This window comes from Halichoerus grypus, chromosome 11 (assembly GCF_964656455.1).
Source record: "Halichoerus grypus chromosome 11, mHalGry1.hap1.1, whole genome shotgun sequence".
NCBI lineage: Eukaryota > Metazoa > Chordata > Mammalia > Carnivora > Phocidae > Halichoerus > Halichoerus grypus.
The window spans coordinates 11,559,183-11,585,774 of NC_135722.1; the positions used below are offsets into that span (position 1 = coordinate 11,559,183).

General features: G+C 36.8%; 1 long non-coding RNA gene across 2 annotated transcripts in view; it reads left to right on the forward strand.

Moving 5' to 3' along the window:
• The window catches only part of LOC118547236 (uncharacterized), a 149,648-nt gene extending 138,846 nt beyond the window's left edge, over positions 1–10,802 (forward strand). Inside the window, exon 4 of one of the 2 annotated variants that reach the window (XR_013442667.1) lies at positions 10,272–10,802. This is a non-coding gene — a long non-coding RNA (uncharacterized LOC118547236). Of the gene's footprint in view, positions 1–6,710; positions 6,911–10,271 lie in introns of those variants that run through there. The other variant, XR_013442668.1, reaches the window with a different exon arrangement.
• Positions 10,803–26,592: the final 15,790 nt, after the last annotated feature.

The following is a 26,592-nucleotide window of genomic DNA, read 5'->3' on the forward strand; positions in this document are numbered from 1 at the left end:
ATTTGCAAGAGCTTACTGTGACTAGGACTCTATTACATACTTTACATACCATACTTAAATAGCTTTTCACAAAAACCCAATGAAGTGATGGTCATTCCTCCCTTACAGATTCAGAAATGGAGGCACATAGTGATGATGTAATTTGCTAAATATCATAAAGTTGGTAAATGGTGGAGCCAAATATACTCTGCTTCTCAGTAATTAATTTAATTTTCCATTTATATTCATTAGGAATAGTTGAAACTGTTGCTTAGTCTGAAATGCAGTAGCCAGAGGGAGTTGATATAATTTTACCCCAAAGCAATTTGATGGTGTCATTTTGCATAAATATACAATTTTTATAGCTTCTCGAAATACTAAAAATTGGCCTTGACTGCCATCTTTCCAGACCCATCTTTGCAGTGGATATTAATCATTATAATAGTTGATGTAAGAGGTCACTTACTTTAGCTACAGTTAATACTAGGCCAGTGTGACCTTTTGACCCTACCTACTCTTATTTGTTTAAACTTTAAGAATCATCTTGAAACTTTAAGCAACTTATAAATCTAATTAAATAGTACAATGCTAATAACTAGGAAGATAAAGATGAAAGACGCACAAACTTTTAATATAAATTTACAGGATAGTGTAATTATTAAATGCCTAACCCCAGAGCCAGTCCTCCTGAGTGGGCTCCCAAGTCTGCTACTTGTTGGCATTGGGACCCTGGGCAAATTGCCTAACTTCATGTGTCTCATATTAAAATAGGATTTTTGTAAGGCTTACCTGGGTTAATATATGTATTAGAAGAATGACTAGAATAGTAAGTGGTCACCAAGTATTATTCAATTATTATTGTTGATGAAGACAGATAAACAAAAGGGCAGACATTCACAATACTGTACCCTAAAAATTAACAATTGATTTGTCTGTTTGATGTTCAAAATCTGTCAGTATGCAAACTCTTTTATGATCAAATTAGCATACCTCATTTCATAATGCCTAAGGGTTTCAGTAAGAATCAACATTTACTTCACATTTTGTAGCTTCTCGTTTCCAACTAAATACATTTAAGGGCCTAGTTAGGATGTAAAGCATATGACCTACAAGTGAACAAGCCCAAGCCCACTCCCTACCCCAAATCCTGAAATATGAAGAACTTCAGGAATCAATGAGCTAAATGTTCCCTAGCATTGGTCTGCATGTCCTAAATTTTAAGTGGTTGGTTCTTTGAATTTTTAAATATGAACTTCTTTCCTTCTTCTCTTTCTTCCTCTTTTTTTCTTCTGTCCTTCCTTCCCTAATTGCAAGGAGTACGTAAAGAGAAACTACTTGGCTAATTTAAGAAGTTTACATCGGGCAGTAGTTTCTAACCTGTTACTGTGAACATTGCAAATCACAGTGACGCGATTTGCCACATGAAAGGCCTATGCTAAATCAGTCTCATTAAAAGCAATATCCTCAGATTCCAAGGGAAAGTTATTATCTCAGGATTTCTGGATCTCCTAACCCCTGAGGCTGGTTCAGCAGGAGTTGTAAGGATATACAGTGATGCCCACAGAGACACTGGATATTTTTCCCATTTTAGCTCCAGCTATTATCTTAGAGAAACTCAAACTCGCCTTCTCCTTCTATGATAGAAGACTGGTTTTTTAAATTTAAATTCAATTAGCCAACATATCATACATCATTAGTTTCAGATGTACAGTTGAGTAATTCATCAGTTGCATATAACACCCAGTGCTCATCACATCACGTGATGCCGTCCTTAATGCCCATCATCCACTTACCCCATCCCCCCATCCACCTCCTCTCCAGCAGAGAGGGAGACAAACCATGACAGACTGTTTTGTTTTTGTTTGTTTTTTTATATATATAATAAGAATATGATTTCTCCCCAAAATGGGATGATAATATTTCAGTGAGTGAAAGAACCTCTTAAAATTCTCCTTTAGTCCCATGATTGTGATCGTTTTCCAACATTAAAGAAAATCCATCATGGTTCTACATAGTTGGAAGATTTATGCACTAATAGAAATAAATGGTAACATCAGTTGGAAGCATTATCTTAATCTCAAGGTCTGACAAAGGCTGAAGCATTCCTTCCACAAACGTGTGCCCCTCCTCTACAGTATGCGAGCCATTGGAGGTGTTCACAAAAAACATAGGTGCTGGGTGTGGTTTTGCTTTCCTAAGATACAACCACTTTCAACCATTCTGCTGGCTTTCAGAACAGCTGCTCATGCTCTAGCAACAAACTGTCATTTCACTCATCTGTTCTTTAGAGAAGTGGTTTTCAAAGTACACTATTGGAACCAGCAGTGTCAGCATCATCTGAGAACTCGTTCCAAGAGCAAACTCTCAGATTCCACTCCTGGCTTACTATCTAGGAAATTCTTGGAGCTAGGGCCCAGTCATCTGTGCATTAGCAAACCCTCAGGGCAATTTTTATGCATGCTGAAAGCAGGGAAAGTGACAGGACAGCATGGCAGGTTCCAAGGGGGAACATACCATGGCCATGCAGGAGGGATTGGAGTCCAAGAGAGCCTTTCACAAGGCCTGGGAATGTAACTGTGAGAGATGGAAAACCGAGGTACCTTACAAAATTTCAAACAGATTCAGGGCAGATCCTGTAAAGTTTAGGAAATAGACAGCAGGAAACAAATTGCTGTGTTCCAGCTACATAGAAGAGCTAAACAGTATATCATCATGATGGCTTAGAACACAGGATTGTCCCTTGATTTGAACTAAGAAAGCGATTATAACAACAAAAAAAATGTGACATTGTAAAGCCTTTGGAATTAAAAGAACTAAAACAGCAAATAAATTGAATTGCATAAAAAAAAAAAAAAAAATGCCTGGTTCCCAGCACTAGCAATGCTGATTTAAAGTCTGAGGTGCAGCCTGATCCATGGGGGTTTAAAAAGTTCACCAGATGATTCTAATGTATAGCCACGATTGAGAAACTCTGCTTTAGAGGGATAATTATCAGGCTGGGATGGGTGAGCTGCAGAAGGATCAGAGAGGTAGCTGTGCATGTGGTTCCCTCCCCTGACTGTATTACAAAGGCTAGGAAAGCAACACATACAAGGACCCAGGTTGATGAATTTGGGTAACTTGCCCAGGTGCAAGACAATCTGCAAAACGCAGGGGGCTCCTGTCACTAATTTATCTCTGTTCCATTTTCTCCCTCTTCCCCAGATTGTAGAAATCAGTATTTCATTTGCGACTACTCATGAATTATTTTTAGTTACACTCTGGGCATAGAGTTGTAGTAAATTGTAGAACCAAGATGTGGACTTTTAAGATTCCTATTTATTGTGTTTTTTCTACAGTCTTATTTACTGACTGTATCTACACAGGGGTAAGATTTTAAGTGGTATTTATGATCACATTATTTTCTCCATATATCATTTTTGTTGTTTTGTTTTTTGGCTCAAGTGCATCTTCTGGTAGACAGACATTTATGAGAAGAGCTAATGTATATGGTGACCTCTGAGTTCTTTTATTTGTTTGTTTATTTATTTAAATTCAAATTAGTTAACATATAGTGTATTATTAATTTGTGGGTGGAATTTAGTGATTCATCAGTTACATATAACATCCAGTGCTCATTACATCATGTGTCCTCCTTAATGCCCATCACCCAATTACCCCATCCCCCCACCCACCTCTCCTCCAGCAACCCTCACTTCGTTCTCTATAAGTAAGGGTCTCTTATGGTTTGTCTCCCTCTCTGTTTTTATCCTATTTTATTTTTCGTTCTATTCCCTTTTGTTCATCTGTTTTGTTTCTTAAATTCCATGTATGAGTGAAGTCATATGGTATCTGTCTTTCTCTGACAGACTTATTTCGCTTAGTATAACGCACTGTAGTTCCATCCACATCATTGCAAATGGCAAGATTTCATTCTGATGGCTGAGTAATATTCCATTGTGTGTGTGTGTGTGTGTGTATCACATCTTCTTTATCCATTCATCTGTCGATGGACATCTGGGCTCTTTCCATAGTTTGGCTATTGTGGACATTGCTGCTATAAACATTAGGGTGCTTGAGCCCCTTCAAATCACTATGTTTGTATCATTTGGGTAAATACCTAGTAGTGTAATTGCTGGTCATAGGGTAGTTCTATTTTTAACTTTTTGAGGAACCTCCCTACTGTTTTCCACAGTGGCTGCACCAGTTTGCATTCCCACCAACAGTGTAAGAGAGTTCCCCTCTCTGCATCCTCTCCAACATCTGTTGTTTCCTGAGTTGTTAATTTTAGCCATTCTGACTGGTGTGAGGTGGTATCTCATTGTCATTTTGATTTGTATTTCCTGATGATGAGTGATGTTGAACATTTTTTCATGTGTCTGTTAGCCATTTCTGTTTTCTTTGGAGAAATGTCTGTTCATAACTTCTGCCCATTTCTTGACTGAGCTTTTTGTTTTGGGGGGTATTTATTTTATTTTTAAAAAAGATTTATTTATTTATTTTAGAGAAAGAGAGAGTGGGCATGCAGGGGGAGGGGCAGAGGGAAAGAGAATCCTGAAGTAGACTCCCCGCTGAGTGCAGAGCCCAACCCTAGGACCCTGAGATCATGACCTGACTGAAATCAAGAGTTGGCTGCTTAACCAACTGAGCCAACCGGCACCCCAGGTTATTTATTTATTTTAGAGAGAAGGGGAAGAGCAGAGGGGGAGGGAAAGGGAGGGGAAAACAATATCAAGCAGACTCTGTGCTGAGCATGGAGTCCGACATGGGACTCAATCCCACAACCCATGAGATCATGACCTGAGCCAAAAGCAAGAGTCAAGACACTCAATCAATTGAGACACCCTTTATTTTACTTACTTTCTAAAAAGTCTATTCTTTCTGTCTTTGTGTTTTCAGAGTATATTGTCCTTTGTTTTTTTTTTGTTTTTTTTTTTGCTGCCTCAAACCTGACCTTAATCTCTATGAGAGTGATTTCTTTCATTAAGTTGATTTTGAACATTATTTTTTATATGTTGATTTTGCTAAACTCTTAATTAAGTCCAATGAGATATTTCCACAGACATTCAGATCATGTGGGAATAATGATTAATTCTCATATTGCTATTTAGTTTCTTTTTGGATATTCTACAAAAACAACCAGATTCCATGGAAGTAATAAAAATATAATTTCTTTCTTATCCTCAAAATTGAAATCCTCGTAGCTGTTGCTGGCAATGTAAAATGGTACAATCAGGTGAACTGTATGTAAAATGGTACAATCAGGTGAACTGTACAATCGGATATATGAATTATATCTCAAAAAAACTTTTAAAAAATTATGCCCTGGGAAAGCAATTTGACAATTTCTTTTAAAGTTAAATGAACACTTACCATATAATCCAGCAACTCAGCTGCAAAGTACTTACCCCCTAAAATGAAAACATTTGTCTACACCATTATTTGCACACAAAAACTCATAAAAGATTTATTTATAATAGCTAGAATTTTAGAAGCAATTTAAATATCCATCAACAGGTGAATGGATGAACACATTGTTGTGTATATTTATAATGAAATATTCAGACATTAAAAGGAACAAACTATTGATGAAGAACACAACTACATGGATGAATCTCAGAAATATTACGTTGAATGAAAGAAACTGGACATAAAAGAGTACATACAATTTGATTCCATTTATTTTGAAAATCTGGTGAAGGTCCCCTAATAGAGAGTGACAGAAAGCAGATTAGTGGTTGCCTAAGGCAAGGGGGTAGGAGAGAGGACTTATTTTAAAAAGGCATAAGGGAATATTTTGGAGGGAAGAAAATGTCCTACATCTTGATTATGGTGGTGTGCAAATGGGTGAGCAAATTTGTCAACCACATAAAATTGATATATTTTATTGTATATAAATTATACCTCACTAAAGTTGACTTTTATTTTATTTTTTTTTAATTTTATTTATTTATTTGACAGAGAGACAGCGAGAGAGGGAACACAAGCGGGGGAGTGGGAGAGGGAGAAGCAGGCTTCCTGCTGAGCAGGGAGCCTGATGCGGGGCTCAATCCCAGGACCCTGGGATCATGACCTGAGCCAAAGGCAGACACTTAACAACTGAGCCACCTAGGCGCCCCTAAAGTCGACTTTTTAAAATTTGATTGTTTTTCTGCCCTTGTTACACTAGCTAGAATCTTTAAGGCAAAGATTAATAAAATATGTGATGGTGAGCTTTATTTCTTTGCTTTGACCTTTATGATAATTCTTTCATTATTTTACCATTACAAATATAATTTACTGAGATTGGTTGTAAGATATCATTGGCAAGGTTAAAATAGTTCCCTTATTTGCTAATTTTTAAAAATCATAAATGAATTTTTTAGTTAAATCTATTTAGATTATTATATTGCTTTCTTCTTTAATCTCTTAATGTGGTGAATTACAATAAGTGATTTTCTAATATTAAGGCAACCATGCCTTTCTGAAATAAACACAACTTGTTCATGCTGTATTATTTTTATATGCTGTTGGATTGAATTTGTCAACATTTTGTTCAAGATGTTTCTAATCTGTGTACACAAGTTAATATGGCTATAATGTTCCATTTTAATTCCATTCTTGTCAGGTTTTGGTACAAAGTTATGATAGTACTACAAAATGAGTTAGAAACTGGTTTAAATTTCTACACTTTGGAAAGTTTTGTGTATAATTGGAATTACTGTTTTCCTTTATTCTTTTTTTTAATTTTTATTTATTTATTTGACAGAGAGAAGAGAGTGTGAGTACAAGCAGGGGGAGCTGCAGGCAGAGGGGGAAGGAGAAGCAGGCTCCCTGCAGAGCAAGAAGCCCAATGGGCTGGACCCCAGGGTCCTGGGATCATGACCTGAGCTGAAGGCAGATGCTTAACCGACTGAGCCACCCAGGCACCCCATGTTTTCCTTTATTCTTGGTACAACTTGCTGATTAAACCATTTGGGCCTGGAGTTTTCTTCATGGGAAGATTTTCACTATTGACTCAATTTTTTGGTGTTTATAGAATATTCAGATTTCCTATTCTTTTTTGAGTCACTTCTGGCAAGTTACATTTTCCTAGAAATTTGTACATTTAAAATTTTAAAATTTATTGACATGAAATTGTTTAGCATAACCTTTGTAACAACTCCAGGAGCTAGTTATATCCCCCTTTCCATTGCTAATTTTTTTTTTTTTTTGCGTGGAATCATCAGATATGTCAAGAATCAATTTTTGATTTTCTTATATTACTTTGAAATTCTTTACTTGATATTTAAAAATTTTTGTTCTTTCTTAACTGTCTAAGAATTATGGTCAGATCATTTGTTTCTTTTATGTTTTCTATGCATTTAAGACAACTATATCTAAGTCCATCTTTAATTAAATACACAAGATTTAATTCACTGCAAAAAGGAAATGATAATTATGTGACATGATAAAGCTGTTAGATAAAGCTATAACGGTAATCATATTATAATATATAAATGTATCGAATCACCACATTGTACACCTTAAACTCACAAAATATATACCAGTTATATTTCCTTTTTTTCTTTTTTTTCTCATTTTTTTGATTTCAAGTCTTTATTTAAATTCTAACTAGTTAACATATATGGTACATATATGGTAAAATTGGTTTCAGGTGTAGAATTTAGTGATTCATCACTTACTTATAACTCCCAGTGCTCATCACAGCATGTGCTCTCCTTAATATCCATCACCCCTTTAGCCCATCCCCTGCCCACCTCCTCTCCATTAACCAGCAGTTTGTTCTCTATAGTTAAGAGTCTCTTATGGTTTGCTTCCTTCTCTTTTTTTTTTCCTTTCCCCTATGTTTATCTGTTTTATTTCTTAAATTCCACATATGAGTGAAATCCTATGTGTACCCATTATATTTCAATTAAAAAATCCACAAAATTTGGTGAATAGTATTTTTCATTATATTTGTTATAAATGTTTTCTAATTTCTATTCTAATGTATTATTTGACTTCTGAATAGTTTAGAAATATGTAATTAGTTTCCAATTATGATGGTTCTCTAATTACCAATTTGTTACTGATTTCTAACTTAATCCCACTGTAGTCAGAGAATGTTATATGTATGACCAACCCTTTAAAGTTTAAAAGTTTTTCACAAACCAAAGGAATGCTTCAAAACTATATTACATAGATATTAGCTAATGACACACCTTCACTCAATACTTACTATATGTGTGAGTGGCGCTGTACATAACTGAACTAATTTAACTTCAACTGAACCCTATGAGGTAGGTTCTATTATCTCTGTCTTATCAATTAAGTAGCTTAGGTAGAAAGATAAGAGACAACATATTCAGAGTCCTAAAGCTCACAGATAGCAGAGCCACATTCCAAAGATAGCTATGTGACATCAAAGGCCATGCTTTTCGTCACTAAGCTATACATAGGGGTTATAATCTCTTTAATAATATCCTGAAATTTCTTTTTTTATTGTTATGTTAATCACCATACATTACATCATTAGTTTTTGATGTAGTGTTCCATGATTCATTGTTTGCATATAACACCCAGTGCTCCATGCAGAACGTGCCCTCCTTAATACCCACCACCAGGCTAACCCATCCTCCCACCCCCTCCCCTCTAGAACCCTCAGTTTGCATTTCAGAGTCCATCATCTCTCATGGTTCATCTCCCCCTCCGATTCCCCCCCTCATTCTTCCCCTACTGCTATCTTCTTCTTTTTTTTTTTTCTTAACACATACTGCATTATTTGTTTCAGAGGTACAGATCTGTGATTCAACAGTTTTGCACAATTCACAGCGCTCACCATAGCACATACCCTCCCCAATGTCTATCACCCAGCCACCCCATCCCTCCCCCCCCCCACTCCAGCAACCCTTAGTTTGTTTCCTGAGATTAAGAATTCCTCATATCAGTGAGGTCATATGATACATGTCTTTCTCTGATTGACTTATTTCACTCAGCATAACACCCTCCAGTTCCATCCACGTCGTTGCAAATGGCAAGACCTCATTCCTTCTTTTTTTAAAAATTTTTTTATTGTTACGTTAATCACCATACATTACCTCATTGGTTTTTGATGTAGTGTTCCGTGATTCATTGTTTGTGCATAACACCCAGTGCTCCATGCAGAACGTGCCCTCTTTAATACCCATCACCAGGCTAACCCATCCTCCCACCCCCCTCCCCTCTAGAACCCTCAGTTTGTTTTTCAGAGTCCATCATCTCTTATGGTTCGTCTCCCCCTCCGATTTCCCCCCCTTCATTCTTCCCCTTCTAGTATCTTCTTTTTTTTTTTCTTAACATATACTGCATTATTTGTTTCAGAGGTACAGATCTGTGATTCAACAGTCTTGCACAATTCACAGTGCTCACCATAGCACATACCCTCCCCAATGTCTATCACCCAGCCACCCCATCCCTCCCACCCCACCCACCACTCCAGCAACCCTGTTTGTTTCCTGAGATTAAGAATTCCTCATATCAGTGAGGTCATATGATACATGTCTTTCTCTCATTGACTTATTTCGCTCAGCATAACACCCTCCAGTTCCATCCATGTTGTTGGAAATGGCAAGATCTCATTCCTTTTGATGGCTGCATAATATTTCATTGTATATATATACCACTTCTTCTTTATCCATTCATCTGTCGATGGACATCTTGGCTCTTTCCACAGTTTGGCTATTGTGGACATTGCTGCTATAAACATCGGGGTGCACATACCCCTTCAGATCCCTACACTTGTATCTTTGAGGTAAATACCCAGTAGTGCAATTGCTGGATCATATGGTAGCTCTGTTTTCAACTTTTTGAGGAACCTCCATACTGTTTTCCAGAGTGGCTGCACCAGCTTGCATTCCCACCAACAGTGTAGGAAGGTTCCCCTTTCTCCGCATCCTTGCTAACATCTGTCATTTCCTGACTTGTTAATTTTAGCCATTCTGACTGGTGTGAGGTGGTATCTCATTGAGGTTTTGATTTGGATTTCCCTGATGCCGAGTGATGTTGTGCACTTTTTCATGTGTCTGTTGGCCATTTGGATGTCTTCTTTGCAAAAATGTCTGTTCATGTCTTCTGCCCATTTCTTGATTGGATCATTTGTTCTTTGGGTGTTGAGTTGGATAAGTTCTTTATAGATTTTGGATACTAGCCCTTCATCTGATATGTCATTTGCAAATATCTTCTCCCATTCTGTCTGTTGTCTTTTGGTTTTGTTGACTGTTTCTTTTGCTGTGCAAAAGCTTTTTATCTTGATGAAGTCCCAGTAGTTCATTTTTGCCCTTGCTTCCCTTGCCTTTGGCGATATTTCTAGGAAGAAGTTGCTGCGGCTGAGGTTGAAGAGGTCGAGTTAATTGCATGAAGAATTATCAATTACAGACTCCAATGGAAGTTTGTTACAGACCCCAACAGAAGAAGTATCAACTGGAAAGAATCATCAATTACAGGCCCCAATAGGGAAAAGAGGGTAGGTTGTATCTACTACAAGAAATTGACTGCCTCTGCAACTCAGCCAATGAGAAACCATCATCACACTGAATTCTTGCTTCTCTTCAATGGACTTTTGTTCAAAACTACTCCTCCCCACTTCCTTCTTCTCCAAAAAATAATATTCCTCTCCTTTGTTGGACTTTGCTTATGGTTTTGCTATAGCGTCCCAAATTGCAATTCTGTTACTAGAATAAACCCATTTTTGCTGTTAGAACAACTGACACTTTTATTTTTAACAGGCCCTTAGAGTCTTTGTTTAGTCCAGTAACTTAGGTATACACCCCCTAAAGAGAGCCTTCGTTATAACTTCGTCCAGCCCAGCAGGACTGAACAGCACTTCTTGGTGAATAAGGTGCAAAGTTCCCACAGAGCCTTAGATAATGAATACGGGGGAGATAAAGCATTGAGCTCCCCTAGAGAGTCAACAATATTATTAGTAGTAGTTTCTTGGTAGCAGGATTACAGGTAATTTTTTTTCTTGTTGTACTGTGTTCTTCAAGCTTCCTGTGTATTTGTTTTCAATTAAATTCAAAAGAATCAAAAGCAGAGAAAAGCCAAGGGGGGTAGAGTGAAGATGGTAAAACACACACCTGACATCCCATCTACCATCCAACTGTAGTGATATTCCAGCTTTTTTGGGATGTTCAGACCCCTTTGGCCATTCAAAAGTTACCAAGAATGTCTGAACATCTCTTATAAATCACCAAAGAGATTTATATTTGGGATTGGTGACAACAACATCTGACATACAGCTGGGTGAAGAAATGCCTGCCAACCATGTAATGCAGGGAAGGCAAAGGCTCATTCCATGAGTGGACATGCCTTGTGGTTGCGGTGATAGAAGCACCCTCTTGCTTAGATCATTCTCTCTGCTCTTACCATTGTGGAAGAGGGTTGTTCCCCTGCAGAATGAATGGATGATGGGAAAGGGAGACAGTGACTTGGGTATATTCACAGGCAGATAAAAGTAGGACTTGATAGCTCGCCTTGGAAAATGGAAGACAAAGTGAATCACCTGTGGAGCCAAGCTCCAGCTGGCCTGCCGGTGAATAGTTTTACCTGTGGAGGGGAGGACAGCAATTCTTTATTTGAAATACATGTGAGTAATGTAAGGATGAACACTGGTGCTGATTAACTTAGCTGAGTCACAACAAGCCTGAGAGGCTCTGTCATCATAGAAAAATAAGGGCAAATGCATCTACTAAAAAGGAATAATATGCTGCACTCTAAAACTACACAAAAACTCCACGTGTAATTTCCAGGAGCTCCTGGTTTTGCAGTTTTCCTTGATGCTCTCTTTGTCACTACAGGTGTTTGGGGTGGGGGGACCACAAATCTGTACACTCCATAAGCTCATGCCACTCTCCTTTATTTTCCATGGCTATGACACTTGCATCTTTATTTTGGGGTTAAGGACTCATACCATCCCAGATGATACATGACAAACACAAGTTCAGAGACAGCAGTACCCTGTTCAAAATTTTTTAAAATTAATTTATTTTTTTATTATGTTCAGTTAGCCAGCATACAGCACATCCTAAGTTTTTGTTGTAGTGTTCAATGATTCATTAGTTGTGTATAACACCCAGTGCTCATCACAACACATGCCCTCCTTAATGCCCATCACCCGGTCACCCTATCCCCCCCAACCCCCTCCCTTCTGTAACCCTCAGTTTGTTTCCCGGAGTCCAGAGTCTCTCATGGTTTGTCTCCCTCTGATTTCTTCCCATTCAAAAATTATAGTTGGCATGCCAGTAAACTGCAGTGGGCATGAGGGATCTTTTTTTGGGTGATGGAAATATTCTAAAATTGGATTGTGGTGATGATGGCACAACTCTATAAATCCACTAAAAATCACTGTACACTTAAAATGGGTGGAATTTATGATATGTAAATTATGCTTCTATAAAACCCTTGAAAACAAAAATAATATGAGAAAAAGAAAAAAGAAATGTCTTCAAGCAAGACCTGGCTAAAAGAACATGAATATGTCCTATTATGCTCTGAACTACAGAAAGGAGCTTAGTATAAAATTCTTCAATCATCAAGCCTAACTGATATTCATTCATCTTTTCACTTACATCAATATTTAGTGGGCACCTACTAGTGGCCTGAGTGCTGAGAGAGATTAATACCATACAGATCCTTCCCTAGGAACCTCACAGTCTAGTAGGGGACATAATGTAAATAAAAATAAATAATTTTAATGCAATGTAATAAAGTGCAAAATTGAAAGTATATGTAAAATAGATAACAGGTTTTGAATCCTGCCTATAATGCTCAAGGTAGAGACAGATCATTATAACCAATGGGCTCATAACCCTTAAATATATGATAAAGGATTTCCACACATCATTGAAAAATCTAATTGTTTTTTCAATTTAATGACAAGATACTTAAAAAAATTAAGCCTTCAACCATAAATTAAATTCTTGATTGTTTAAGTAGTTAAAAAATGCTAAGCCAAGAAAAAGTCAGTGAAAAATAGGCAAATACTTATCTGGACTCTGAACAGGGAAGAACTTTGCTTGAAATCATTGGATTAAATTAGAGCAGTAAGATTCACTGTGGAAAAAATGAGATTTTTTTTTATGTTAGGAGCTTTTAAATAAAATCAAATGCAAATGAAAAGCTAGGAAAATGCATTTGCAGCAATGGAGTAATGCTCCTTTCTAGAAATTTATTTTACAGAAATGATCTGAAGTTCAGAAAATATCTGAAATTTTAGACATTGATTCAGAATGATTTTTCATAGCAAAAACTTAGATTCCATTTAAAATCAGAGGTGAATTATTTAAGGTAGAATATTATATAATTGCCAATACTTACGTTTATGATGATGTTTATGAGTCATTTAAATATGCATTGTAACGTTTGAGTGAAACACATGCATTATAACATTCACGTGTAACAGAAAAGACTGAAAATATCAACCTGTAATGAAAGATTTTAGATTAAGATGATGTATCAAATACATTCCCATTCTAGTGATTCTTTGGTCTAAAGAAGTTTTCTAAATTTAAAGGTTCCATAAAGTGAAAATGGAATCAGCAGGGGATCTCTCGTGTTTTTCTAAGAGAACAATTACCCTGGAAAGGTTAATTAGCTTATCCTGTCTCCACCTTGGATCCTAAGGAGGCATTTAAATGAACCCCAGGTAGAAGTACCTCTCTTATCATGGCTGCGCAGGAGAGGAAATTTCCTTTAGAAGCGGCTTGAAAGATGGTGTTCAACGACTTTCCCCAGAATCTGGGGCAAGAGTCCGGAACTGCAGGGGACCACGGGTGCTGCTAGACTCCCCAGACCACGAACAACCAGCAGTAGCCCACCTCCTGCAGACACATCTAGGTGAGGTTTGTGGTTGGAGGCAGCAAGGGCAGTGTGGGGCAGCGTGGTAGTGTTGGTGTTAAGGGATCCCACTCCAGATTTGGGAACCTCTTTCCTCCACGTAGCCATATTTTCCCACCATCTTCCTGATTGTAGGCTGTCTTCTCTCCATTTCTCAGACTTGCTCAGAGCTGAGATCCTTTCTACTGGGAAGTAAAATGTTTCCCCTCAATGGAAAGTTTTAACAGAAACAAAAAGAAGCAGTGAAGTGAATAATATTTTGCATTTAGGAACTTGCTATTGTATTGAGAGTTTGATGTGATTTCTTTTAATACCTCACACCCCCAGCAGTGCTTTGAAAAGGTTGTGTTTATCAAGATTGTATTTATTAAGTAATAATTAATTCATTTACTATAATTAAAACAATGTTTTAATTTCTATTTGCTTTAGCAGTATGATCAGGAGCAAGAGATTTTGGAGTTTAACAGACCTGGTGCAGAATCTCAGCATTGCCATTCATCAGCTGCTTGACCTTGAACAAAAATTAGTCTCCCTGTGCCTCAGTTTCCCTAAGGGAAACAATGCCCATAGGGTTGCATGAGAATAAATGAGATGTATGTGAATTTTTGAGAACTGTGCCTGGTATAAACTAAGTGATCAGTAAACAGCAATGATTTAACTTAAAACAGGTAAACTAACACCACACTGAATTAATATAATTCTAACCCAAAGAAAGAATATTGACATTCTAATGATCCTATATTATTCTTATCCTGGATACACTACATCCTTATTTATTATTAGGAACATTGAGAATAGCTGTGCATTCCTACTTTCCAAGATCATGTAGCATGTCTGGTATGTTTGGAAATAATTAAGGTAAGAAGTGGCTTCCTACATTCTTAACCATCTTTTTAGTTCTTACCTCTTCAGAACCCTGCTTGGTATTTTAGCTGGAAAATTCTGTTGAATTTCTAATTCGACAACGTTAGCCACTCCTCTCCATGCACTTAACATGCTTAGGAAACCAATCACTTTGTGACCAATCACCATTTCTTAAGATACCTGCTTGGCAAGATCAACTTTCTTGTGTCTCAACCAACCATTTACACATTATCTCTAATGTCTTCTCATTGTCTGGAACAGGAAAAAGAATCAGGGAAAATGACTGTGTTTTGATAACATTTGTTTCTACTCTGAGGTAAAATCTTTAAGAAAGAAATTTTTAAAAAGTAGTTTTCAAGAACCCATGGCCTCGATTTTAAATGATAATAATGTATAATAACTCTTCCCATGGTTATTTATTTTTTATGTTCAGTTAGCCAACATACAGTACATCATTAGTTTTTTTTTTTTTTTTTTAAGATTTTATTTATTTATTTGAGAGAGAGAATGAGACAGAGAGAGCATGAGAGGGTCAGAGGGAGAAGCAGACGCCCCGCCGAGCAGGGAGCCCGATGCAGGACTCGATCCCGGGACTCCAGGATCATGACCCGAGCCGAAGGCAGTCGCTCAACCAACTGAGCCACCCAGGCGCCCTACATCATTAGTTTTTGATGTCGTGTTCAACGATTCATTGTTGTGTATAACACCCAGTGCTCATCACCACACGTGCCCTCCTTAATACCCATCACTCTGTTTCCTCACCCCCCACCCCTCCCTTCTGTAACCCTCAGTTTGTTTCCCAGAGTCCAGAGTCTCTCATGGTTTGTCTCCCTCTCTGATTTCTTTCCATTCAGTTTTCCCTCCCTTCCCCTGTGGTCCTCCGCACGATTCCTATCACACTACAAGGCCTAATTGAAAAATGAAATGGCTTAGTCAATTAAAATTTAGTCTACAAAGATACCAAGTACTTAGTTTGCTTGATTTGTTTTTCCTGAGTAGTCAGTTGTCTTTAAGTTTTTAGAAAAATGGCTTTACGGTTCCAAATTGTTTTTGTCAACCCTATTCAGCCTTTGGAAAATGCTGGTAAATTTTTATTACACGCATTTGATTCTGGGTAGGTGCCTAGAGAGAACAAGGCTTCTTTTCTTTTTCTTGATTCAAATAGCCAACATATAGTACATCATTAGTTTTTGATGTAATGTTCAATGATTCATTAGTTGTGTATAACACCCAGTGCTCATCCCATCGTGTGCCCTCCTTCATGCCCATCACCCAGTTACCCCATCCCCACACCTACCTCCCTTTCTGCAACTCTCAGTTTGTTTCCCAGAGTCCAGAGTCTCTCATGGTTTGTCTCCCTCTCTGATTTCTTTCTATTCAGTTTTCCCTTCCTTCCCCTATTGTCCTCTGCACTATTCCTTATATGCCACATATGAGTGAAACCATATGATAATTGTCTTTCTCTGATTGACTTATTTCACTTAGCATAATACCCTCCAGTCCCATCCATGTTGATGTAAATGGTAGGTATTCATCCTTCCTGATGGCTGAGTAATATTCCTGTGTGTGTGTGTGTGTGTGTGTGTGTGTGTGTATGTGTGTATGCCACATCTTCCTTATCCATTCATCTGTTGATGGACATCTCAGCTCTTTCCACAGTTTGGCTATTGTGGACATTGCTGCTATGAACATTGGGGCCCCTTCTTTTCACTACATCTGTATGTTTGGGGTAAATACCCAGTAGTGCAATTGCTGGGTCATAGGGTAGCACTATTTTTAGTTTCTTGAGGAACCTCCATACTGTTTTCCAGAGTGCCTGTGCCAGCTTCCATTCCCACCAACAGTGTAAGAAGGTTCCCCTTTCTCCGCATCCTCGCCAACATTTGTTGTTTCCTGTCTTGTTAATTTTTGCCATTCTGACTGGTATAAGGTGGTATCTCAATGTGGTTTTGATTTGTATTTCCCTGATGGCAAGTGATGCTGAGCATTTTTTCATGTGTCTCTTGGCCATTTGTATGTCTTCTTTGAAGAAGTGTCTGAGAACAAGGCTTCTAAACTCACCCAATAATAATAGAAGTGGGTATAGAAATGAAATATTTGTTTTTATACTCCAAAAAGATAATGCCCAATTCAAAATATTTATTAAGCATATTTTATGAGTTTAAAATGTATATTAAACATATCATAAATAGTAGAAAAATTCAACCACATCTATTTCTGTGTGTTCAGTGTCCTTGTCTGGGATCAATATTCAGGGCCGGAGAGCAGAGAGGTTGGCCAGGGCTATACAGAAATGTCTCTGGCTTTCAGAAAATTAAAACCTAGCTGAGGAAATCACTGGATATTATTTTTGTGTCATAAGAACAACATAAAATAAAATTCTCTAGAGATTTAATATAAATTAAGTCAGAGAGGAGGTAAGTAATGGAACATTTATTGAAAGCCTATTCTGTCCCAGATAATTTCATAATAATATTAATATCCACTAGAGAGCAACCTCCCACTCTGTGCCGGGAATGGTGTAAGGTGACTTATGTGCATGATCCCATGCTACCCTCACCGTGACCCTACAGATAATCCTTACATCCCCATTTCATGATTGAAGAAATTGAGGTTCAGAAAGATTAAAGTAACTTGGTCAAGGTCACACAGTAAGTGCTGTTGACCCAAGACTAACACTCATGTTCTTCCTGCTCTTCCAAGTCTGTTCTGAGGTTTATATTTATTCAAAGTCATACTTAGAACCCCTTTTATGAAAAGATCATTCTCAGTCTATTAAGAATTCTTGATAACTGGTGGTATCTCTCAATGAACATATACAATCTTGATGTTAGCTTATGACTGAAGATAAAGTTGAAAGTGCAATTAGCCTCTTTAAATAATTAGGATAACCATGTGGGATATTGAAGTTATGTTTTTAAGTACATCATTGTGAAATAATTATAGGAAACACCTTTTTCAAATTTACAATGTGTCAGACTGAAAAATAAAATGAGGAAGTTACTAGCATTGTGATCCTTTTACAGATGAGGAAAACAGCCTTGGATTTAAGTAGCTATCAATTTGGCAAGAATTCACAGTTATTGTATTAAATCTGCAAATCCGTGGACATGATGTATCTCCCCATTTATTTAGATCTTGATTTTTTAAAATCATTCTTGTGGTTTTCAGCATAAAAGTTCTGTACCTAATTTGTTTGATATACACCTATTTTTGGCCTTTTGTTTCCTTGCTTTACCTTACTGCATTGGCTAGAACTTCAAGAACTGTGGTGAATAAAAGTGGTGAGAGCAGGGGCGCCTGGATGGCCCAGTCGGTTAAGCATCTGCCTTTGGCTCAGGTCATGATCCCAGTGTCCTGGGATCAAGCCCCACATTGGGCTCCTTGCTCAGTGGGGAGTCTGCCCTCTGCCCAGGCTCTCTCTCTCTCACTCAGTCTCTCTCACTCACTCTCTCAAATAAATAAAAAAAAAATCTTTAGGAAAAAGTGGTGAGAGCAGTATACTTGTCTTTTTCCTGATCTCAAGGGAAAAGCATTCAGTTTTTCATCATTAAGTAAATGTTAGTTGTAGGTTTTTGAGATACTCTTTTTTATCAAATTGAATAAACTCCCCCCCATTCCTATTATATCTTCTAAATCATGAATAGATGTTGAATTTTGTTAAATGCTTTTTATGTATCAATTGGTATAATCATGTGATATTCCTTCTTTAAACTGTTAATGTGGTGAATTGTGTTGATGGAATTTCGAATATTGAACCAGGCTTACATCTATAGAGTAAACCCCACTTGGTCATGGTATATAATTCTCTTTTATATATTGTTGAATTACATTAGCTAATATTTTGTCAGAGATTATTGGGCCTATCTTCATAAAGGATGTATTCTGCAGCTAGCTTTCTCTTCTTCTCTACCTCTTTCCTTCTGTCCCCTTTTATACTGTCTTTTTGTGCTTTTGGTATCAGGATAATACTAGTTTCATAAAATGAATTGGGAAGTGTTCCATCCTTCCTGCTTTCTGGAAGAGATTGTATAAAATTGGTGTTAATTCTTTTTTAAACAGCTGATAGAATTCTCTAATGAAATCATCTAGGGCTTAGAGAATTTATTTTGGGGTATTTTAGAATTACAAATTCAATATTTGTTTCCAAATTCAATTTTCTTAATTATTATATGGTTGGTCAGATTATCTATTTCACGTTGGGTGAGTTGTGGTAGTGTGTATTTTTTGAGGCGGTTCATTTCGTTTGTCAAATTTATGTGTGTTGACTTTTTCATAGTATTCTTTAATGTCTTTTCAACATCTGCAGCTCTTATTATTTATTTCCTTCTGCTTGCTTGAGTTGTATTTTGTTCTTTTTTTTTCTGTGTATCTTGATTGGGAGCTGAATTTGTTGATTTGAGATTTCTCCTCTTTTCTAATGTAAGCATTTCATGCTCTCTACATGGTTTCCACCGACACTGTGGTGGTGTTACTTTTGTTACTGGCCAGTAGGTATGGAGGTCCTGGTTCCCTACTTTGCCTTCTCTGACATCACCTCAGCAAGGATGTTGGGTGCTGTGTTATAACTGAATGTGTGCAGGTCTGTACTCCCCATTTGGTCTTTGCTGGCTTGGGTGTGGGTGGGGCCACACAGTGCTCCCGATGGCTAGAGTTGAGTGTTTACTATGTAAATGTTTTCTGATTGCTGGGCTGCCCCTTTTCTGGCCTGTTGCCTAGAGAGCTATGGTAGGGCTATTTTGTCTGTCAGGTTGCTGTCTTCTCCCAGTCCAGGCCTGGAATAGATGAGGCAAAAAGAAAACCAGGGAGCTCATTATTGTGTCATTCCTGGTGTCTCAAGGTCCCTTGCCAGTCTGCTTTCTTCTCTCCATCTTACAGAGTCCTTTTGTTTGTATGTATGTACTGTCCAGGGTTCAGTTACACACAGTGGGAGGAATAGGGATAAGTATGTTTAGTCCATCTTCTCAGAAGCCAGTCCTTCCTTAAATTTTAACTGACTGGTTTTCATTTTGTCTTTATAGAGGTATTTGAAGGGATGTTCAATCCGATGAAAAATAAGAGACATAAAGTGAGTTAGCTTTCTCCTTCACTAGGTAAAGCCTCTTATGTTTTATGCATAAGAGTCTAATCAGTGATAAAAGAATAAAATTATTCTGTCCTTTCAACAATCTTAAAACAACAACAACAACCACCAACTTCTCTTGATCCAACTTGCTCTGCCTGCCACGGCCTCATTTCTCTGCTCCCTTTCCAGTAAAACTTCTTGGAAAACCATCTCTACTATTACCAGCTCTCTCCTTGAACCACTCTTTTCAGGCCATCAGCCCATGATTTCACGGAGACTACACCTGTAAGGTTCCCAGTGATGCCCACATTGCAAAGTCCAGTAATCAATCCTTGTTTCATTTGGCCCAGCTGACCACTCCCTCCTCTTGGACACACTGTCCTCACTTGGCTTCCAGTCCTTACCGCCTACACTGCTGACTCTTCCTGTCGTTCTTGACCTCTTCAGAGCAGCCTAAATCTAGGCTCAATCCTTGGCCCTTTACTTTCTCTTTCCACATTCATTCCCTCAATGATTTCATTCAGCTTTTAGCATCACCCAGATGCTGACAACTCTCAGTGTAAATGTTTAGCAGAAACCCCTCTCCTAAGCTCCATATTTCTGTATCAAACCACCTAGTCAGTATTTGTATTTAGATGTCTATAGACCTTTCTTATACATGTCTAAAAGTGAACTGTTGATTCTTCTCTACCACCATCTACATCTGCTCCTCCTCCCCTTTTCCCCACTTTAATTAATGACAACTCTATTCTTCCAGATGCGCAGGCCAAAAACCTTGAGATCATTCCCAAATCCCTTTGTTTTTTCATGATCTGAATCTAATCTAATCTATAAGAAATTATTTGGGGTCAATTATTAAAATATATCTGGGATCTGACCACTTCTCACCACTTCTGCTTCTACCCTGGGATGAGTCACCATCAATTCTCACTTGGATTTTAGCAGTAGCCTTTAAGTTAATCTCTGTCTCTTATTCACTTTGTCCCAGCCACACATACGATCTTTGAACACCTCAGCTATTCCCAACCTTGGGGTCTTTTCATAGATTGTTCCTACTGCTGAGTATGCTCTTCCCTGTTATATACACCTCCCTCAGCAACTTCAAGCTTTTACTCCACTGTGAGTTCTCACTGACCCCTACCCTGACCCCTGATTTGAACTGCAACCTGTTCTCCCTCTCCCCAACACTCTGACACCCCTCACCCTGTTCAACTCATTGCCACTGCACTCAATCATCTTCAAACTATAAAACATATTTATTTTTATTGTTTATCATCTGCTCGCCTATTTTGCTGTGAGAATTAAATGAGTTAATTTATACATGAGATCCTTTAATAGTATTGAATGTAATTTAATTTTAATGACACCTAGTTTGTGCTGAGTAAATGTTAGCTCTTATTAATATCTGATGTTATACTACAGAGTATTTTCAAAGATCTCACATTAATACTTCTTCTCTACTCACTGAAAAAAAGAAACTTAATCAGGGTTAGATTAGTACCTGGAATATATCAAAGTCTACGTGCATTTTCTATACTGATCATGATGACAGTGATTATTCTCTAAGTGAATAAGACAAGCAATCATGGAGTGAAAAAACTCAGACATCAGGAAGTTTCCAGAAAGACGAAATATGATTACTGTGTAGGATGGAGCTAGTAAATGGACAATTAGTAAAATATTAGTAAAATGTAATGAATTACACTGCATTGCATATATTTGTGTTTAAAATTATTTTTAAATAATATTTTCTTAAAATATTTTATAATATTTCCTAAAAAGACCTTTCTTAAAAAAGGTATTACATCAAAAGGTATTGTTTTTATTATTTATTTATTTATTTATTTTATTATGTTCTGTTAATCACCATACATTATATCATTAGTTTTTGATGTAGTGTTCCATGATCCATTGTTTGTGCATAACACCCAGTGATCCATGCAGAACGTGCCCTTTTAATACCCATCACCAGGCTAACCCATCCTCCCACCCCCCTCCCCTCTAGAACCCTCAGTTTGTTTCTCAGAGTCCATAGTCTCTCATCGTTCGTCTCCCCCTCCGATTTCCCCCCCTTCATTCTTCCCTTCCTGTTATCTTCTTCTTTTTTTTTTTTTTTTAACATATAATGTATTATTTGTTTCAGAGGTACAGGTCTGTGATTCATCAGTCTTACACAATTCACAGCGCTCACCATAGCGCATACCCTCCCCAATGTCCATCACCCAGCCACCCCATCCCTCCCACGCCCCACCACTCCAGCAACCCTCAGTTTGTTTCAAAAGGTATTGTTTTTATGACTTGGCTTGTTGCCAAAAAGAGATATTTATAATTCTTAGGAAAATAGCATGTTTTAAAATATTTAAATATTGGAGAAATACATTAATATTTTTGGTTTGATGAACATTTAGGATTAGGCATAATTTGGATGTTTATGACCTATTGTGAGTTTTTGGATAATTACTCTTACGAAGTTTATTAGGGTAGGAGCATTAATATATTATATATCCTATATTATATATAGGAGCATTATATATTACTTTTTAACTCTTTAGTTTTTTGTTGTTTGTATATTTGATTTTGAAACAAAACAAATGTATTCAGGTAAAATGGAGATCACAGTGTATTTACCTTTTTGCTAACTGGTTTAGATTGCAAATGGTGGCTTAGATCTATTACACACAAAAGTGAATATAAAAAACCTACTGATGATCAGTGTTATAAGCAGTTGCTAGTACATTATCAACTAACTCTACTGCTTCTTGATATACTAAATCTCCTTACAGACTTCTAAGTGGTAAAATATGTTGGATTCTTCCATTTTAGGAGCCAAGAGAAATCCATTAGTTGGGTTCTGTCTATTCTAAAGAAACTGTTTCATTTTCCACCTGATTGAAGACACACTTTAATTTGTTGCTTGAAGAATGTAATTTCCCTTTCTAGGGAGCAAATACTTTCTCTACACTGTTCCAGAAGAGGTAATTGAATAAGTTACAATTCCACAAATATTTAATGCATACCTACGTTGTTTGGTTCAGCCAATGAACCAAGCCTAGGTGTGGTATATTATTACATTAATGGACACCAATGAATCACATCTCCTTATATCCATATCCTTGTATATAACCCTTGTATCAAACCTTACACATTGATTCTTTGCTTGGCCACGTAACTTGCTTTTGCCAATGAAAGATCTTCACATATGATGCAAGCAGAGGACTGATGAGCACTTGTCACTGGGGCTGGCTCTCTTGGAACCCTGCGATCACACTTAGAAGAATCTAGGATTCTCTCATGTGGAGAGAGAATCTCAGCACCTCCCAGTCATTTAAGCCATCATAGGTGAAGCCCAAAACAAGGGAGTGAGGGCATCTTAGACCATCCAGCCCCATTCAAGCCACCAGAAGAATGCAGCCACATCTGGGATCCAAGTGAGGTCAATAGACAAACTAGTCAACCAAGAGAAATATGAGCAATGATAAATCATTGGTGTTTTAAGCCAATAAGTTTGGTTTGTTACGTAGCCATTCATAACTGATATATTAGGTGTTAAATATTTATTCTTAGCCAAAAGCATAGGCTAAGGTCTAGTGGAAAAGCACATGGAAATAAAATAAAAACCATGAAATTCTCACTCTACTAGAAAATATAAGTGCAGTGGGAGTTTAGAAGAAGGAATTCAAATTCAAAAGAGGGAAAGCTTTCCAGAGTAATGCTTTCCTTTATACATTGTGTATTTCCCTGTTCATACTAAATCACCTATTTTCTTTGTCTGCCTTTCTGAAAATGTATGAAGATCTATAATGAATTGTCCCAGGAGCCATTTGAAATACTTATTTAATCTTCCTTCTACTGCTTCCCAAATGATAGTCTTGGTGCCTTACAGATGTTAGATATTCAGTGAACATCAAATTATTTTCTGAGCCACAGAGAAACATTCCCTGTGGCTCATAAATAGTGATTTAATTGAGCTTTATTATTAAAGAGAAATAAATGTAAAAAATTTACCTCATGGGATATAAAATTTTATTTGGGAAATATAACATTGTATTAAGGGAGAAAGGTAGAAAGCAAGAACAGAAGAATGACTGTTTCTTGGTACCATGTACTCTTCCCTTGGGTTGTAAACATATAAATAATTTATTACTGCTGTTTGTTTGTTCTCCAAAAGTTTACAAATGGTGTTTACATGTAGGGCAACTGCTCACCTGCCTTTATTTTCAAACTCTAAGTCTATTTTTACATAAGTTTTATTTTTGCATGGAATTCTTAAAATGTGTCTGCAGTTAATTTCTTTTTTTTATTATGTTCAGTTAGCCAGCATATAGTACATCATTAGTTTTTGATGTCATGTTCAATGATGCATTAGTTGCGTATAACACCCAGTGCTCATCACAACATGTGCCCTCTTTATTACCCATCACCCGATTACCCCATCCCGCTGCCCCCTCCCCTCTGTAACTCTCAGTTTGTTTCCCATTTCTTCCCATTCAGTTTTCCCTCCCTTCCCCTGTGGTCCTCCACGCAGTTAATTTCCATAGTAAAATATTCCAGAAGAATGGTAAGATTGCCCCTTCAAGGTTCAGTATATTTACTGTTCTTGATGTCATCCATTTGACATCATAGGTGATAAGATTGCAAGGTCTGCCTGGCATTTCATATGCCTGAAGGAAAGTAAGGGAGCAGCATTTATCCTGCTATTTTGGGCTCTTTTTTTTCTAATCATGGCCAATGATCTTGACTGTTGTATGTTTGGTTTTGAATGAACAATGGGAAGTGAAAACCAACAACAAAAGGAAAAAAAGTAAAAATAACTTTAGGAATCAATATGAGATATACTCTCTGTTTTCCAGTTATATAATCTTTCTCTACTATTGGGTGTTTTAATCATCATCTTTATCTAAATACTTTATTTCATTTTCCCTCATCAGTAAATAAGAAAAAGTATATTGTAATATATATTTTACGGTTTCTGTCTCATCATTAAAAACACTTTTTATTTAAAATATGTCAATAATATAAAAGGATACAAACAAGTCAACTTTGCTGAAAGCATTTCCTGTAATTTCAAAAATAACAAGATTTCAGGATGGCCGGGTCACATGTACCTTCAAAACAGACATGACAAAATATAGCACAGAAATACCACAGCAACTAGTGTTTCCAAAGAAACCTTTTCTAAATTTCTTGAAATATAAATTCATTATGAATTTAGCTGATGGAATCTTTCTATTTCTACTGAAGGATGTTCTAAGCATATAAACCTATGATTCAGATTTTACTATGGAAACATAGTCTGGATCTTGTGGTCTCATCAGGGACACTGATAGATAATATTGAGTCAGGACAGTTTTCCCTTCCAGGTAGTTAAATAATCCTCTTCTTTGGGTATTTAAAATCAGATTAATAATATCAGAATAATGGATCACTTTTCTTTGTGTTTTTCTGCCAAAATTACTACTCCCCTCAAGCATAGTAGAGTCCCTGTGATACAAGGAGAATTGCCACAATGATCTCATTTTACAGATGGGGAAACTGAAGACACAGAGAAGTCATAGCAATGTAGGGACAGAGCTTGGAATCTCATATATGTCACTAGAGCCAGGTGCTTTGGTCCAGATTGGCAGTCATAATATTACAATATTTATAAGAACTTTTAGTGTTATCTCTTCTATAACTTAATTCAACAGCTTCGCAGAAAGAAAACTTCTTTCTCCCCCAAATTAATGTAATAATAAAATGCAATAAGAATTCCATTTTATTTGTATGATGAGTTCAACATAAAGATCTTCTGAAGACAAATGAGAATAAGAACCATTAAAACAATCTCAGTGAAAAAATGAGGGAACTTTTTTCTTATCAGTTATCAAAAGGTTCTATAATTTATTAATAAAAATGATTGTAAGTCATTAGAAAATGTGCAGGACTAGACAGATGGCACATGGACTGACAGATTAAATAAAAATTGAGCAGAATAGGAAATCTATTAAAAATTTTTCAAAAAGGTGACTTTAATCAGTGGAGAAATCATTCAATTAATTGTGCTGAGACAAGTGGCAATCAGTTTGGAATGCCAAAATCAAAGTCATCTCAGATTTATTCCTTGCATTATACGCTAAAATATTCAAGAAAATTTAAATGTAAATATAAAAATACAAGGAACAAAAAATATAGGAAAAAGTATTTTTGGGTTGTGCAAAGAAATCTTTTTCAGTAAAACCAAAGCCAGGAATCATATATATCACAGAAAATTGACTACCTAAAAATAAAAGTAATCTGTATAGCAAAATACAACATAAACAATATTGATGATAATAAAGTTGGAAAAGAATTAGCAACATGTATGAGGGACAAAGTTACCATTCTGGGTATGTAAAGAGCTCCTACAAATTAATAATGAACAGCCAATTAGACAAATAGGCAAAAAATGTATATAAGCAAATCAGTAAAGTAAATGTAAAATTAAAAACAATGAAATAATTTTTTCATCTAAGATCACCAAGAACTAAAGTTGAATAATTATGGGTAGTGTTGACAATAGAACGGCCAGGAATATTGTCATAAAATCTTGATACTTGTGTAAATTGGTACCAACTTTTAGAAACAATTTGGTAACATTTTGTGTGTGTGTGTGTGTGTGTGTGTGTGTGTGTAGAAATATTTGCAAGAATGTATTCCAAACTATTAAGAGTAGTTGTGAAATGGGCTCTCTGATGGTTTTTTAAAAAAATTTTATGTTAAAAAAGTTGTCTCGACTGTGGATAACTTTTTGTTCAAATAATGAAACCATATTCAAAACAAGTAAGTTTTATAATATTGAGATAGTCAATCATTAACCCAGGGACCTTTCTGCAGATTGAAGATACTTCAAGACA